Source organism: Trachypithecus francoisi, unplaced genomic scaffold (genome assembly GCF_009764315.1).
Source record: "Trachypithecus francoisi isolate TF-2019V2 unplaced genomic scaffold, Tfra_2.0 Lachesis_group14, whole genome shotgun sequence".
NCBI classification, from domain to species: Eukaryota; Metazoa; Chordata; class Mammalia; order Primates; family Cercopithecidae; genus Trachypithecus; species Trachypithecus francoisi.
The window spans coordinates 29,763,176-29,779,758 of record NW_022681459.1 but is presented as its reverse complement, the minus strand read 5'-3'; the positions used below and the strand labels follow the sequence as shown (position 1 = coordinate 29,779,758).

The window sequence follows — 16,583 nt, the reverse complement described above, 5'->3', positions numbered from 1 at the left end:
GAAGCTTCTTCCACCTACTGAGCCAGCCTGCCATCGACACTTCCTTGCCCGTGGCCTGTGGGGAGGAACCAGGGCTCACCTTGGTGAACGTGTCCTGGTGCAGCGCGGCCCCCTCCTCGTGACCTGGATCTCTGAGGTCCACGGGACTCCAGCTCTTGCAGCTCTCCTGTGTGTTTTTATCTGGAAGGTGCAGCATGAAGCCCAAGGCACCTGCATGCTACAGTTTGGAGGGGACTCGTCTGGTGAGATCCTTCTAGTGGAGGATCCTTCTGATCAGTGCGAGTCCACTGGGCTCCAGTCCAGCCATGCCAAGGGGAAGTGGCTGCCCCACCATGCTGCCTCCCCCAGGCCTATCTGTGCACCCTGATCCGTGGTACCTGCTGTCATGCTCGCCTGTCCCTGTCCCACAGATGGTCCTGGCTGCTGCACCTGTTTTCCCCGGGTCCCCGGGGGCGGCCGCTGGAAGAATACTGGCTGCACATCCGATGCTGTTTGCCGTCCATCGGTTCTGATTTTTGGAGCATGCATTGATGGATATATGGCCCCTTCCACATACGACTTCAAATGCACACACACGTTCACATACATGAAAACTTTTTTTAGTTTAAAGAAAGACTGATTCCAATGTCCAGCCTCTGCTTTCCTTCTGCTTCTTGCCTTTCCCTTCTTTAAGGTGGTTGTCCAAGGAGCCATGGGAAGACGGTTACCCAGAACTGGGTGTCCTTGGTCCCAGCCTGGCCTCCTACTGGGGCAGGCAGCTCTTAGAAGGGCATTGAGGCTGCAGAGGGGCCAGGCAGGAGTGTGGGAGGAAGCACTGGTCTAGCGCTTTTATTTGGGCTCCAGATAGAAAATGACTTCTCACTGTCTCTGCCCCATTTACCCTTGCCATTTCAGCATCTATTCAGTCCAAATGTGGCTGGCAATGGCTGCTGAGAAAATTATTCCCTCTTCAGAGCAATTAGGAGCCAGGCAGAAGGGCTGGTAATAACAGAGCAGAGATCTGCAGCCGGCAGAGATCCCGCCAAGCCCCTCACGCCCCCAGGGCTCTGTGTTGAGTCGGCTTCCATCAATTCCACACCGGGAAGGGAAGAGCAGACCCTGGTTCATTTTTCTATTTCTGTTTGAGGCGCTTCCTTGCAGCTGCCGTGAACATTTCTTGCTGGGTTTGTCAGATTCTAGTTTGGATTGGCACAAAGTCAATGACCACTGGAAATTGTGGGTTTCTTGCACAGACATTTGTGGTGCTACCTAGAAATGCTCCAATTCCTGGACAAACAAGATAACTAGGCCAGGCTCCATGGCTCACGCCTGTAATCCTAGCACTTTGGGAGACTGAGGTGGGTGGATCACCCAAGGTTAGGAGTTCGAGACCAGCCTGGCCAGCATGGCGAAATCCCATCTTTACTAAAAATACAAAAATTAGCCGGGCACAGTGGCATGCGCCTGTAGTCCCAGCTCCTCAGGAGGCTGAGGCAGGAGAATCACTTGAACCCGGGATATGGAGGTTACAGTCAGCCAAGATCATGCCACTACACTCCAGCCTGGACAACAGAGCAAGACTCCATCTCAAGAAAAGAAAAAAAAAAGATAACTGGATGGCAACTGAGGTTTGAGTTGAGCATGATAGGCTGGGGAAAGAAAAGCAGCAGCACCGTCAAAAAGGAACAGTATTGGTGTGAAACACTTAGGGGCTGGGTCATGGGGACAGCTGGAGGTGCCTTCCTAAGACAGCGCCCTGTCTGCAAGGCTGATTGTAGTCTTTCTCACCAGGGAGACGACCCTACAAACCTGGTAAACCAGGAGGGCATTAGTTGCCTCTCCGAATCCCTGAACATGTCTGTGTTACCTTTCAAAATCATTAAAAACATATCTGTGTCAGGGAAGTCGTACTTTGAGACTGGTTGTTGTAAAACGTGCAATTATGTTCATTGTCTTGCTGTTACCGCTTACATCGGCTGAAATTCTTTATTCAATTGCCTTAGCAACAATTTTTACAGAGCTTCTTCGAACTTGGAATAACGGATCCGGAGCGAAATTGTCCTCATTATAGTTAGTCTACAGTCTTTCCCCCCAAGTGGTTTTAAGTGGCTAGGGCTGAAGATGAGAGCCCAGGCATGTACACAGCACGACGCTGAGCCCCTGCAGGAGAGAAGGCAGCCCATCTTTCCAACACATTGTCCTTCCCCAGGAGGGAAGAGCGGGCTCTGCTCCTCCCCAAGGGCAGCTGGTTAATGAGGCTGGACGCCAGGCCGCGTGGAGCTCACTGCTGGTGCCCGCCCTGCTGTATTCACACGGCTACTGATCTCAGCTTCCCGAGCATCTTACATTTCACCCTGCCTTGTATTTTTATTTACTCTTGTAACTTCATGATGATGTTTATTAATTATAAATGTCAAACTGACATCAGAAATCTCCTACCGAACCAAAATAAGAAGTACTGACTTCTAAGGGCAGCCGCACTGGCCTCCAAGACATGGAAGGCAGATACCAGTGACAATCACACTAACAACCATGAGAAGGTGTCGCACTGCCCCAAACTGAAGACGAGCCGGACGCCCTCCAGTGGGCCAGTGCTAAACTGGGGTCCGCCTACAACATGGAACGCGGCTCAGCCAGGAAAAGGTGCACACAGCCACTTGGATGGATCTCAAGGGAATGATGCCAGTTGAAAAAAGCCAATCTTAAGAGGTTACATACTGTGTAATCCCATTTATATAATATTCTTGAAATGACAGAATTGAAGAGATAGAGAACAGATTCATGTTCACCAGGACAGGGTGCTGGAAATCGAGTAAGGGATGGGGTGTTGGAAATGGGTGCAGGTAGGGGATGTGGTTATAAGAGGGAGCCTTGAGGTGATAGAATGTTCTAGACTGTGACTGTGGTTGTGGATTTAAGAGTCTACACAGGCAAGAACATTGTGCAGAGCTAACTATACATGCTCAAGTGAGTACAAGTGCATTAGCCTGTTCTTGCATTGCTATAAAGAAATATCTGACACTGGGTCATTTATAAGGTCAATTTCTAATTGGCTCACAGTTCTGCAGGCTGTATAAGCATGGCACTGACATCACTGGGCTTCTGGGGAGGCCTCAGGGAGCTTTCACTCAGGGTGAAAGGCGAAGCAGGAGCAGGCATATCACGTGAGGAAGGGAGGCGTGCACACCCGTGTGTGTTGAGAGAGACAGGAGATGCCTTCCACCCTCTCACATGAACAACCAGATCTTGCAAGAATTCACTCACTATATCAAGGATGGCACCAAGGGGGTGGCACTAAGCCATTTGTGAGAAACCTACCCCACGATCCAATCACCTCCCACCAGGCCCCACTCCAACACTGAGGATACCAATTCAACATGAGGTTTGGCGGGGACAAATATCTAACCTACATCAGCAAGTACAACTGGGGGATCTGGATCAGATGGGGGCTTGTGCACTGTCAATACCCAGGTTGTAAGACTGGGCCATAACTTTGCATGACATTCCCAGTGGGGGAGACTGGGTGGAGGGTACACAGATCTCCCCATTGTCTTTCTTACGGCTGCATGGGACTCTCCTCTTATCTCAAGAGAGTATCTGAGATGAAGCAGCGGCGCGAACCCAGAGGCGGTGAGGCTGGCGCCGTTCGGGCTGGCGCCGTATGGGCACAGCGCTGTCGGAAAGCAGGTTGGCAGTTTATTTGTGCCCTTTGACCCAGAGTCTCATTTCCAGGAATGGCTCTTAGGGACATAATGAAGATAAACATAAAAATAAGAGCATTTATTAAGTGCCAGGCGCCATTCTGGTGCTTTCCACGAACGATGTCATCTCATCTCCATAGCACCCCCGGATTTATACCCAAACCAGCGCTCTGCACTGCCCTGCTGCAGGCAAAGATGCACACTGAGCATGTTGCTCTGGATTATTCACTACGGAGAAATGGAATTAAGCTGAGTATCTCATAAACAATGAAGTGATTACATTTTAGTGAGCCTCAATGATGGAACTTTATAGAGGCTTTAGAATCATGTTTTTGAAGACAATTTAATGCTATATTGGAAACTGCTGCTGATGTAATGCTGACTGAAAATGATCAGAATGCGAAATCGTGTAAAAGAAGGCCACACACACACTCACACACACACTCCTAAATGCACCCTTGCATGAGAACACCAGCAACTGTGGTGCTTCGGGGTTAACAGCAGTTTTCTCTGGGTAGTGGGGGATAAACTATTTTCTCCCTGATACTGTTCTGCATTTTTCAAAATTTCTGCACTGATTATGTAGGGTTTTTATAACCAATAAAAAAGTTCTCTAGCTCTGGAAGCTGAGCTTAGAAAATGATAACAGAACCAGCCTACGAGCATGCTACACGGCGTTTACATAAAATTCTCATGGGAGAAAAAAGGTCTTTACCATTTTTATTTGGAAGAACACTCTTTGGCATTAAGCCAAGCAGCTGAGAAAATTAAACGCCAGTTAACCAGAGGACAGAAATCGGAATGTAAAGAGTGTGTGTCTGGGGGGTAGGAGAGGGGCTGGTGCAGGAGAGGGAGGTTCCTGGAGGAAACGGGGCAGTGGGAGGCAGCAGAGAGGACCTGGGGGAGGACGAACAGAATCCGGAGCGGGGGACAAGGCGGGGCCCCTCCTGGGAAGGGAAGGGGAGAGGCCTCCATGGCTCTGCACTGACCACAGGAGCGTAGGCGGAGCCATTTTACAAAGGTCAGGGGCTGGAGGGAGGGAGGACAGGAGCAGCCCCCACCCTGTTCTTCCATCCTGAGAGTCACATGGAGTCCTGAGAAGAAGCCTCAGAGCCAGGCCTCACTCTCCAAGGGCCAGGACTCGGTGGAGTGTTAAAGAATTTCTCACACCACAGTACCCCAGCCTGGACCACAGATGGAGACCCTGTCTCAAAAAAAAAAAAAAAAAAGTCTAAAGATCCAGCACTTCCTACTGGCCCTCAGTCCATGCATCTCCTACACTGTGGAAGTGGAGTTTTCAGTGATGAGGAAGGGTGTGGTGTCTGCGGGCTCCAGGAGAGTCCAGTGAGCCTGGGCAGGGGCTCTGCTTGGACCACTCAGACCACGCCAGCAGGAGGCCAGCTGGGACTTGCTCCTGGTCGCCTGTGTTGCCTTGAGCAAGGTTTAGGGAGGGGGAATCTGTCAGCATGGATTCAGATTTCATTTCTTCGTTTCTATAAGTACCCCTGCTCTAACTCTGTTAGACACGAATTGCAAAGTAACACACTCATTGTGTAATAACCTAAATATCAACACGTTCCAGGACGACGCATACTCTTTGGGGTCAGGTCCACTCAGTGTCCGTGAGGCCGTTCATGACCGCTGTCGTGAGACCTGAGTGTTTTGCAGATGTCCTGCAGGCCGGCGAGTCGCAGAGCAGCGTTGCCCAGCCATCCGGGCTGGCCCACGTCTGCAGAGTGGTAGAGGCAGGACCCTCCTCACACAGCGAGGAGGGCGGTTCTGGATTTGGGGGCCACCATGACAAACTGAAGCAAAGTGATGCAGACACTAATGTGAGCCTATAGCTGTCACCTCGAACCCCCAAATCCAAAGGCAGAACTTACACAAGAACCCTCTTGGTTCCCATTAATTATCTTCTTGGTGCCACAAATGCAAATTTATGAAATAACAGAAAGTATTATGGTTCGCTCAAGTGTTTATATATGCTTCATATGTTAGGATGGTGTTACAATTTTGTGAGGAAAAGGGTTCAGTTGCTAAAATTGTGCAAAGGGCTGCACTAGACTCATAGACCATCAGGGTAGAGGAGGCTGTGGGCCTGGAGGTGAGAACAGTCAAGCAGCAGACTGACTTCTGCTACCCAATGCTCCTAGCTGGCTCTGTTGCACCTGGGCAGGCCTGGGGTTGGCTGGGCCAGTGCCATTTAGCTGTCTCTTATCTCCAGGATCGCCCTGGTCAATTGTTGATGTTGTACACTGCTCTAGGTGCAAGAAAGGCAGAGGAGTAGGAAGAGAGGAGGTAGAGATGTGAGTTCAGCTCCAGTCCCTCCTCCTACCAGCTTGACCCAGGGAAGAATTCTTAACTTTTCTGAGGCTCTGATTCTTTGGCTGCAAAGCGAGACAAATCCTACTTCACCCAGGGGAATGTTAGGAGGATTCGTCATGCAGATAGAGGGTCTGCTACACATTACTTACTCAGTTAAGTGGCAGCCGTGATTACAGGAGGGGACCCTTGAAACTCATGGATCCTCCTCCTCCTCCTTTTCCCTTCAAAGGCTGTTTCGCAAGCAAGTAGCACCAAGGCACGTGGCCTTAACTTCAACATGTCAGCATTTCTGGTTTCAACAGAGTATGGGACAAAAGCCTGTCTTAACTCGGGGATGCCACCACACAGCAGGCTCTGATTGCTCTCACTGACTACTGAGCCCTGCATTGATTAGCAGCCACATCCAACTGTATCCACAGTGCGATGGAAGCTGGAAGCCACATCAACACAAATACGTACGCGTTAATAAGATCAACCACGTTGGATGAACAAAAAAACCAAACTCGACAGGTTAAACAATCCATTTGACCTCACTATGGTTTAGGCCAGTTTTCTCTTTTTCTAAACAAGGCAGGGCATCTTGGGAAGGGCACATCTTTGCAGGCAGGCCCCGGGTGCGTCCCTCCACACCCCAGCACTGAGCTGGACCTGCCCTGTGGCATGTGTTCAGGGGGTGCTGGTGCCAAAGCTTGCTCCTGTGTGCACCAGGGTGGGCAAAATTCTGTGTTCCATGGTTTTATGTTTTGTGACTAATGATGCTCATGCCATAACCACAGCCACCAACAGGGACAGAGACCACGCTCGGGCTGGAACCATAGCCAAGCGCCCTAAAAGTCCAGGGACTCTGGGTCCCCAAAAGGACCTCCTGAGCGCTGTGTCATCTTCATTCCCACAGACGAGGACAGACAAGAGAGAAGAGCCCAGCCTGGCCCTGCTCCAGGCCCTCAGCTCCAGGGGTGCATGCACCTAAGTCAGACCTTCAGCCGTGGTCTGAACGAAGGCAAGGTGGGCTCACGGCCATAACGGGACGTGCAGCTTCTGTTTGCCTTGTTCTCAAATTACTGATATTTCTGAGTGCATACCCAGAATAAATATTGATTTAGGCTCCCCCAAAGGAAAATAAACCAATTCAAATTCCTTTTATTTTCTCTATCCTAGATTGTGAATCATTTTTAGAGCTTTTATAAGCTATTAAGCTTTTATATCGGCTTCCGTAAGATTTTGCTAGGCTTTGTCTGCCCTCAAGACAAACAAGCACATCTCAGCCGGGCTTGGAGATCTCTCTAGGGGAGGGAACAGACCAAACGGGCCCGCAGGACCAGCCAAACCCAACCCACTAGCAGATTCACAAATTCCTATCTTTGAGGGAGTTAAAAGGTGAATTTTCTATTGCCTTTTTCAGCACTTGATAATTACGAGTGTTTAATATTTTAAAAACCAGCTAAAAGAGGCCAAGCCCCAAATTCTACATTCTATTGTTTTTTCTTTTTACCCAAGAAATAAATATGCCTTCACTGAAGAAACACTGCAAGTTATCTACAAATCATCTGTCAATCAATCTATCAATCATCTATCCATCCATCTATCTGTGTATATCTGCAATTCACCTGCAATTTACCTCTAATTACAAATTATATATATACATTTGGACATATTGTTCATTTTCTTTGGTCTTTTGTTTTTAGAATACTTAATAACGCCACACTCAGAATGGATTACAGTTAACCGCCAATCTACTTCTCTATTTGCTAAAATAAAATCTGTATTCAGCCTTATTTCCTTTTCCAGTTTAGGAGATATTTTTCAGGTCATTGCATTTGAAAAAGAATATACAACAACAGAAATTACCATAGATTCCCAAGTGCCAGAGGCATTTAAGACGTTATTTAAAAAACAACAAAACAAAACAAAACAAAAACCCCGCCTCTCTGTTACGGAAATGCTCAGACGTACACAAGAACAGGAGGAAAGTGTCATGAAGCCTCAGCAGCACACCCACAACTTTAACACCTGTCCCCATGCCTCCCCTCCCGCTTGAACGGGACCCCAACCTCGCCAGCACAGGAGTTATCCTAAAGCTCCTCTCAGGTGTCATGCTAGTCTGTCTGCACTGTTTCCGCGCGGTTCTCTGGAGTAGAACGCTTCGCTTCCTTTGTGGTTAAGAGAACCACAATGTAACTAATACACGGAGAAAAAATTAACAACAGTCTCACATCATCTCTCAGCTTGTCATACATCTGTATCTCTAAGTCATGGTTTAACGATCAAAGATAACATGTGTTCAGGCATACATGGCAAGAAAAGGGATGGGAAGTATAACTAGAAAAAGACCTCAGGAGACACCAAGCAAATGCAGGGTGTGGGCTGTGCTAGGATCTTGACTTGAAAACTAATGCACCTGTGTGTGTGTGAATGTGTGTGAGTGTATGTGTGAGTGCATGTGTATGTGTGTGTGTCAGAGTGTATGTGCATGTGAATGTGAGTGTATGTGTGTGAATGTGTGTACGTGTGAATGTGAGTGTGTGTGTGATAGCATGTCTGTGACTGTGCATGAGTGTATAAGGTGTGAATGTGATAGTGTGTGTGTGAATGTGATTGTGTGAATGTGTGTGAGTGCATGTGTATGTGGTGTGAATGTGTGAGAGCATGTGTGAGTGTATGTGTTAGCATGTGAGTGCCTGTGTATGTGTGAATGTGTATGAGTATGTGTGCAAGTGTATGTGTGTATATGTGTGAATGTGTGTGCAAAAGTGTGTATGTGTGTGAATTGTGTGAATGTGTGTGTGAATGTGCATAAGCGTATGTGAATGTAAGTGTATGTGTGTGAGTGTGAATGTGTGTGTGTTGAATGTGTGTATGTTTGTGTGCAAAAGTGTGTAAGTCTAGGTGTGTGAATGTAAGTGTATGTGTGTGAATGTAAGTGTATGTGTGTGAATGTATGTGTGATTGTGTTTGTGAATGTGTGTGTGAATGTATGTGTGAATGTGTGTGAATGTATGTGTGTGTGAATGTAAGTGTGTGTAAGCGTGTGTGAATGTAAGTGTATGTGTGTGAATGTTAAGTGTACTTGTGAATGTAAGTGTACGTGTGTATTGTGTCTGTGTGAATGTGTATGTGTGAGTGCGTGTGGGTGTGAATGTGTGTACGTGTGTGAATGTGTGTATGTGTGTGAATGTACGTGTGTGAACATGTATAAGTGTATGTGTGAATGTAAGTGTATGTGTGAATGTATGTGTGTTAATGTGAATGTGTATGTGAGTGTGGGTGGGTGTGAATGTGTGTGTGTGTGTGAAGGTGTGAATGTGTAATTGTATGTGTATGTTTGGGTGTGAATGTGTGTGAATGTAAGTGTATGTGTGAATGTGCGTATGCGTGAATGTGTGTGAATGTAAGTATATGTGTGTGAATGTAAGTGTATGTGTGTGAATGTGTAAGCGTGTGTGTGGGGGGGGTGTGAATGTGTGTGTGAATGTAAGTGTATGTGTGTGAATGTGTGTGTCTAAGTGTATGTGTGTGCTTGTGTGAATGTGTGTGTGAATGTGTGTGTATGTGTGAGTGTGAATGTGTGTGTGAGTGCGTCTCTGTGTGTGTGTGTGCATGAATGTGATACATGACTCCTTTTATTGCCATGCATCTGTTGAAGCACCCACATTATCTTGGATCCTTAAAGCACATCTTCAAGGTGATGCTGGCGTGCCCACCTGGTGCCAGGGCCAGCCTCTCCCTGGAAGGCACGGTCACACTGGGCTGTGTGTGCAGGCTCCCAGGCTCGGTTCCAGCTCTGTCCCTTGTTATCCCTGACTATGGGCAAGTTCCTGAACCTCTTCATTCCGTGCTGAGCAGCAGCAGGAAGATGATACCAGGAGCCTCTATGAGACACTCAGCTATCTGGGATGTGGCGAGCTCTTATGTCTGCTGGGCAGATCCTATCCCCATGTCACATGTGGAAACTGAGGCCCGAGAACGTACAGCCAGCATGTGCCATTGCTGGGTTCCAACCTCGGTCTGCTGATTCCAGGGCCCCAGATGAGCCGCCAAGTGGGGTGTGGGTCATCATTTTGACGCCAAGTCTCTGAAGCATGCCATGGCCTCCCAAGATTCATCTCTTAACTAACGTCCCTTCTCTGGGGCCCAGCACACAGGAACTTTCAACAAATGCCTGTTAAGTAGAAGGATTTGAGAGGCACATTTGTCTAACATGGCATGAGTTAATCCAATTCAAATGTGGAGAGAAACTCAGTGGGAAGTGGAGAGATACCTAAGACCCCGCAGGCAGGGGAGGCAGGGATGTCCACAACACACAGGAAGGTGGTGTCATGCGGCTGCGATTTCCAAACTGCGGGCAGCCACCAGCACTGGAGGAGGCAAGGCAGGGAATCTCCCCGGGAGCCTCTAGAGGGAGCGGGGCCCTGCCCACACCTGGATTGCAGCCCAGCGATTCAGATTTTGGACTCCATCCTCCAGAACTGTGAGCTAATCCCTTTCTGTTGTTTTAAGCTGTGGCATTTACGGCCATTTGCTACAGCGGCCCTGGCCTCTGTTCTCAGAGGGGTGGCATCTTTCTCGCAGGCAGTGGGAGTCCTTGATGCCGGGTGAGCCTCAGCGCGTGTATGCGATTGGGAGGACAGTTTAGGAGGGGATGGTGAAGGAGACATTAACGAGGGGAGACAGTGAGGGCTCAGCAGCTGGCCAGAGGCTGCAGAGGGAGTTGATGTGACCCGCCCGGGAGGTGGGAGGGTGGCGGGAACGGCTCTGATAATCCATGGGGAATTCCTCTGCCTACGGAGGATGTTCGTGCGCAAGACACGGCTATCCGGACCGTCTGAACAGCCCTCCTGTTCACGCTCAGAGCTGCCTGGCCGCACGGTGGGATTTCAGGGCCCATTTCCCCTGCGCCGGCATCTGCGCGGATCCCGGGCCTCCGCGCAGAGTCCATTTGTCATGGCGGCTCTGTTCATTCATCACTCTTGTCAGTTTTCTGGGTAGCTTCGCTTTTGTTTTCCTCACTGCTAATGTCTGAGGCCAATCTCCACTGTTATAAATAATGGATCATAGGAGACTGAAAATGCAAAAATCGACGAACCAAAAGAACAAGAAGTGTGCTGAGATGGAGCGCAGGGCACAAGACTCTCACGGGGCATTTCTGAAGGCCTCTCGCCGGTCGCAATCTGCTTGACTCCTGGACACCCGGTTCAAGCAAGAGGCAACTCTCGATGCATGAACATGACCCTTCCGCCACCCCCTCTCTGGGGCCTCACCCTTGTCTTAATAATTCATGCTCACTTCTCCCAGGGCCTCGGTCTGTCTCTACCGTATCAGGACTCCGAGTGAGAGCTAACGTGACCCTTCCCTGGAATCCGGGCTCCCTGGACTCTGGGCATGGCAGGAATGGGGAGGGTGGGGTAGGAGGTGCTCGGGGGACCCAGGCGGCAGCCCCTCTGGAGGATCACTGGGGGAGAGGACCTTCTCTCAGCATGCAGCCCCTTTGAGCCCAGTTTCAAGGCAGTATGTGAGAATGGTGTGGCTGGGCATGGGTGAAAAGATTTAGAGGAAACCATGGGAAAGGGAGAGCCCAGCCAGGAGGCAGGGGAAGGCAGACGAGAGTGGAATCCTTTTTGTGCACCCCTCTCCCCAGCTTCGACCCAGAGAGCTTGGATGTCTTGGTAAGCTACATCGTCCATTCCATCATCATCATTTCCAAGTGGGAATGGGATAAGGGAGGGGAGATTCCACTAGAACTGCAGTGGGGAAAGGGCGGTTCATCGTACAGAAACACATGTCCTGTGCTGGTTCCCTGGAGAAGGGCCAAGGTAGTCCCAGTCAGGACTGCAGGGGTCCTGGACCAAACAGCAGGGGGTCTGGACGAGGGCACTTGCCACAGGGTTCTAGGGAAGGGGTGCCTGCCAGCCCTTTCAGGAAGGCCCAGCAAGGCTTTTAGAAAAAAGGTAATGCCTGGTTCTGGCAAGATGCCTGTTGTGACCCCCAACTTGCATAAAACCCAAAAACTTGCAACTACTGTGAGCGGAGACAGTCTGAGACCATCTGAGAAGCAGGCCGAGTGTGTTCACTCTTCCCGGTTCATTTTCCCTCCATCCTCACCACTCTCTTCCTTTGTTTCAAGAGAACAAAACAAACACAGCAGGCAGGCAACTGGGAGGGAGCGGTGTGTTTCTATTCAAAACTCTTTTTCATGCCACCTGCCAAGTAGAATTCTAAATCCCCCTTTAAAAAAAACTGTGCCCCATCCATGAAGTCAAGTAGTTTAAGAACTGTGGCCATGTCAGCAACCTCCTCCCTGGTCTGTACGTGCTGGGGTATGTCTCCCTTTTGAAAATCAGTATCTTGTCTCTCCGTTTTCTGTGGATTTGGTGTCTGAACGGATAGGCTTATGGGCTGCTAAACGTTTCAAGGACCTGTCATCCAACTTCCTCATTGTGATCTCCAGCCAGCCACCTCAAACTGCTCATGTGGTTGGTCAGGCTGCAAAGCATGTTGGGGTTGTTTGCTGTTTCGCCAGCAAGGCCCTGCACCCCTGGCTGGAGGACAAAGAAGCAAAGTCTGTGTACAGGGAGTGAATGGGCAGATGGGACCAGGTGCCTCAACATGCTGGGGGTGGCGGGGGAGTGGGGACAGCCTGGAGTCCGGGAGGGCGAGTCAGCCGTCACCAGGCGGAAGACCTTGGTGCTGCCTTTCAACCTTTTGGGCTGCGATGCTCTCCTTGGTGACCCAATGTCGTTCTGGGTCCCTCCTGCTTTCCCACATTAGGGTTCCAAAGGCCAGAAGATGGGGAAGGGTGATGGACATTCCCACTTCCCAAAGGGGGTGCTATGGACTGAACTGTGTCCCCTCAAAATTCATGTTGTAGTCCTGACCCCCAGCACTTCACAATATAACCGTATTTGGAGACCAGGCCTTTAAAACGAGATGTCCTTGTAAAAAGAGGAGCTAAGGACACAGACACGCAGAGGCTTGGCCCTGCATGGACATGGGGAGGAGGCGCCAGCCCAGGAGAGGCCTCAGGAACCAGCCCTGCTGCAGCCTGACCTGGGAACTCAGCCTTCAGACCGCGAGGGCCTTGGTGTCTGCTGTGGAGGCCGCCGGGCCTATGGTCCTTTGTGATGCCGGATGCACACGGGGGAGTGCAGCCCTCACAAAGCAGAGACGGAGCTGCGGGTGGGGCCTCGGCACCTTCAGGACCTGCTCTGTACTCCTGCTGGGTCCCAGCTGCTGAGTCAGATGGGCTCATCCAGAAACAAGCCAGCTGCCCTCCCTCCTTCCCGGCAGCCTCACACTGGGAGGTGGGGAGACTTCAGAAGTGCTGTGGTGCCAGCCCTGCCACTGGCAGCTCTAGCTGAGATCCTCCTGGACAAAGAGAACCCAAGTCCAAGGACAGCAAGAAAGGCCTTCTGGAGCTGATGGCCACGCCCTTCCTGCTGCAGCCACGCCCTTTCTTGATGGCCACGCCCTCTCAGCTATGGCCAGCCTGCTTCCTGATGGCCACGCCCCCACCTCAGGGCTGCTTTTCCCCTTTGATAAAAAACATCTTTTTAGATGTCAGGGCCAGAAGGCCCTTGGGGAAGGTGAGCCTGTTCTACAGGGCCCCAGGAAGGCAGCGTTTCCTGTGCTGGGACTCCCCTCTCACCTTCCATACCGCCTCCCCAACTGACTTCAACAGGGCCTCACTGGGCAGAGGTGCCCAGGGCAGCATCAGGAGCTTGAGGCATAGACTGCAGAGCCACGCGGGAGAAGCTTCATCCCTGGCCCAGCCGAGCAACGCCCTTCCATGGGTGAGCTGCATGCATCCAGTTCATTATTCAACAACTGTTACAGTTCCCGCTTCGGGTCAGTCTCTGGGCAGGGGCAGAGTTGGAAGGTGAGTGACTTGATCCTGGGCTCCAGGGGTGCCTGGTGAGGAGTTATTACAGTGCAGAGAGGCACCTGCACGCGACACATCTGGCTTCCTAGGAGAGGGGACACTCAGCAAGGGCCGGCGGGGGCAGGGAAGGCCGGGAGCTGTTAGAGCAGAGCAAGGTCGGGGGTGGCTACCAAGGCTGGAGCCACATGTCCAGGTCCCGACACTGCTGGCCTGTGGGAGCCCAGGTGACAGGATCACAGGGTCCCTGTGGGCATTGATGAGCTCCCTTGGGCAGGGTGTAGCCAGGGGTCGCTGGGTGGGGGAGGAGGAACAGAGGGCAGGTTGAAGGGTCTTCTAAGAGCCAATCATTCCCTCAGAGGGCCAGAATGAAGGTCCACAAGGCGACTCCCTGAGTGTCCTGGGGCTGCTATGACAAAGACCACAAACTAGGTGACATCAAACCACAGAGGTTTATCTCTCATGGTTCTGGAGGCCTGAAGCCTGAGCTCGAGGCATGGGTGGGGCTGGCCCCTTCCCAGGACTCCAGGGAGGAGCCTTGCCTCTCTCAGCTTCTAGGGGCTGCCCGCAGTGCCTGGCTTGTACACACATCACTTTGGTCTCTGACTCTGTCTTTACATGGCCTGATTCTGTCTCTACGTCTTCCGTTCTCATTTCTGTGGACAAATGAGTGTCCACATTTCCCTCTCCTTAGAAGGATGGCAGGCATATGGGCTTGAGACCCACCCCATGCAGTTCGACCTGTCTTGATGTGACTATGTCTGCAAAGATCCTATTTCCAACAGGACGTTCCAGGTACCAGAGGTTAGGACAGGAATCCATTTTTTTGGGAGACACAATTCGACTCGCAGCAGTGACCAGTAGGGGACGAAAAGAGGTCAGTGGCAGCACGTGGTGACAGTGCAGGCAGGCGGAAGTCGAGAGGAACCTGAGGCTCTCGCAAGGCCGACCCGGCCGTGTGTACCCAAATGGGAGACATGAGATAAGAGGTGGTGAGTGGAGTTGGTGATGGGGGGGCTTCCATTCGGATGAGAATGGAACCCCCTCCCTCCCTCCTTTCCCTCCTCTTTCCTTTCCTTTTGATTGTCTTGGAATTTCATTAGAAAATGAAGCACGGTTTTCCTGCCAGAAAAGAAACGTCTCTGAATGCTGGCACTGGGGCCTCGCACTGGTCCAGTTGGCTCCAGGCGTGCTTTGGTGGCCAGGGTCCCCTTTACGCCCTACCTGCTTTGTGTCCATGCAGAGGCCAGCCCGGAAGGCAGGCAGAACCCCTCGCTGGCCTCCTGCCTCATCTGCTGCAACTGTCTCCCTGGATCTGGGCTCCTCCTCAATGCAGCGGTACCATCAGGGGTGGGTGACACTGGGATGTGTCATCACCTGCAGGTGGCATGTCCCTGTGCCAAGCTGAGAATGGCACTTTGTGACCAGCGTGCCCCGTGCCATCAGTCCTGTGTCGTGCTGCGAGGTGAGGCACCATTGCCCAGTGAGCCGAACACAAAGACTCCCTCTTGGCCTCGCTATTTTTAGTTTGATACCTCGGACTCAAAGCAGTTGGCTGGAGTCACTAAACCTCCAGCTTTCTCTTCCAGAAGCCAAGCCTGGCATTCCGAGGGGCAGGTGGGAGCTGGAGACGCGTCAAGAAGCCCCTTTGGCATCTGGACCCGACTCGGCCCCGGACCATTCTCTGGGGCCTCCCTGATCCATTGTCTGAGGACACACAGTGGACTCACCACAGGGACTGAGGCGGAATCAGAAACTCCAGACCCCAGCAAGGACCTGGAGCATCCTGGGTGGCCTGGCATCCAGCTGATGACCTCGGCCATCAACACCTGGGAGACTCCAGAGTCCTGGACGCTGAGAGGCCTGGGCTTTGGGGAAAGGCCTGGGAGGGGTGGTGCTGGGCAGACGACTACCTGGAATAAATAGGATGGGGCCTGGCAGGCTTCAGTGGGGCCTCAGCGTGCAGTGTAACACACGGCTGAGAGACATGGCGCAGGCTGGTCACACGGTGCTGGTCTCAGCCTGGCATGAAGACATGCTACTGCAGGTGACAGCATATCACGGTGGCACCCCGCCCCCAAGAGTCGGGCTGGGTGACAGGAGAGGGCAGGAAGATGGAGGGCACTGCCAGGCCTGCCTGCTGTGGGCTCAGCCCATACCCTCCAAGCTCAGCCACTTCAAACCTCATCAAACCGGGCAATAAGACCAGGGGCTTCACTCTTTGGGCGCCCATAGGAGGCGAGTCCCACTGTGAGTCCACAAAGAAGGCGCCTTCTGCCCTCCCTCCAAGCTGTGTTGCCACCTGCCTCGTCCCCTCTCAACCTGAAACCCCCGAGGCTCTGCTGACTTCTCTGTCATCTTCCTACTGTGTGTGTGTGTAGTGTGTGTGCATGTGTGTGATATGTGTGTGGTGTGTGTATTTGTGTGATATGCATGTGTGGTGCATGTGCATCTGTGTGATATGTGTATTTGTGTGATATGCATGTGTGGTGTGTGCATGTGAGTGGCGTGTGTGCATGTGTGTGACATGCGAGTGTGGTGTTTGTGATGTGCGTGTGTGTGGTGTGTGTGCATGTGTGTGATGTGCGAGTGTGTTTGTGATGTGCGTGTGCGACCTGCGAGTGTGGTGTTTGTGATGTGCGTGTGCGACCTGCGAGTGTGGTGTTTGTGATGTGCGTGTGTGGTGTTTGTGATGTGCGTGTGTG

At 51.4% G+C, this 16,583-nt stretch overlaps 1 protein-coding gene and 1 long non-coding RNA gene across 2 annotated transcripts in view; one reads left to right on the top strand and one right to left on the bottom strand.

Moving 5' to 3' along the window:
• PDE9A (phosphodiesterase 9A) overlaps nt 1–16,583 on the bottom strand; it is a 114,906-nt gene that overhangs the window by 88,855 nt on the left and 9,468 nt on the right. The window lies entirely within an intron of this gene.
• On the top strand, nt 14,203–16,320 carry LOC117095838. Its single transcript, XR_004442199.1, has 3 exons — nt 14,203–14,870; nt 15,122–15,343; nt 15,468–16,320. It is a non-coding gene; the product is annotated as an uncharacterized LOC117095838 (long non-coding RNA).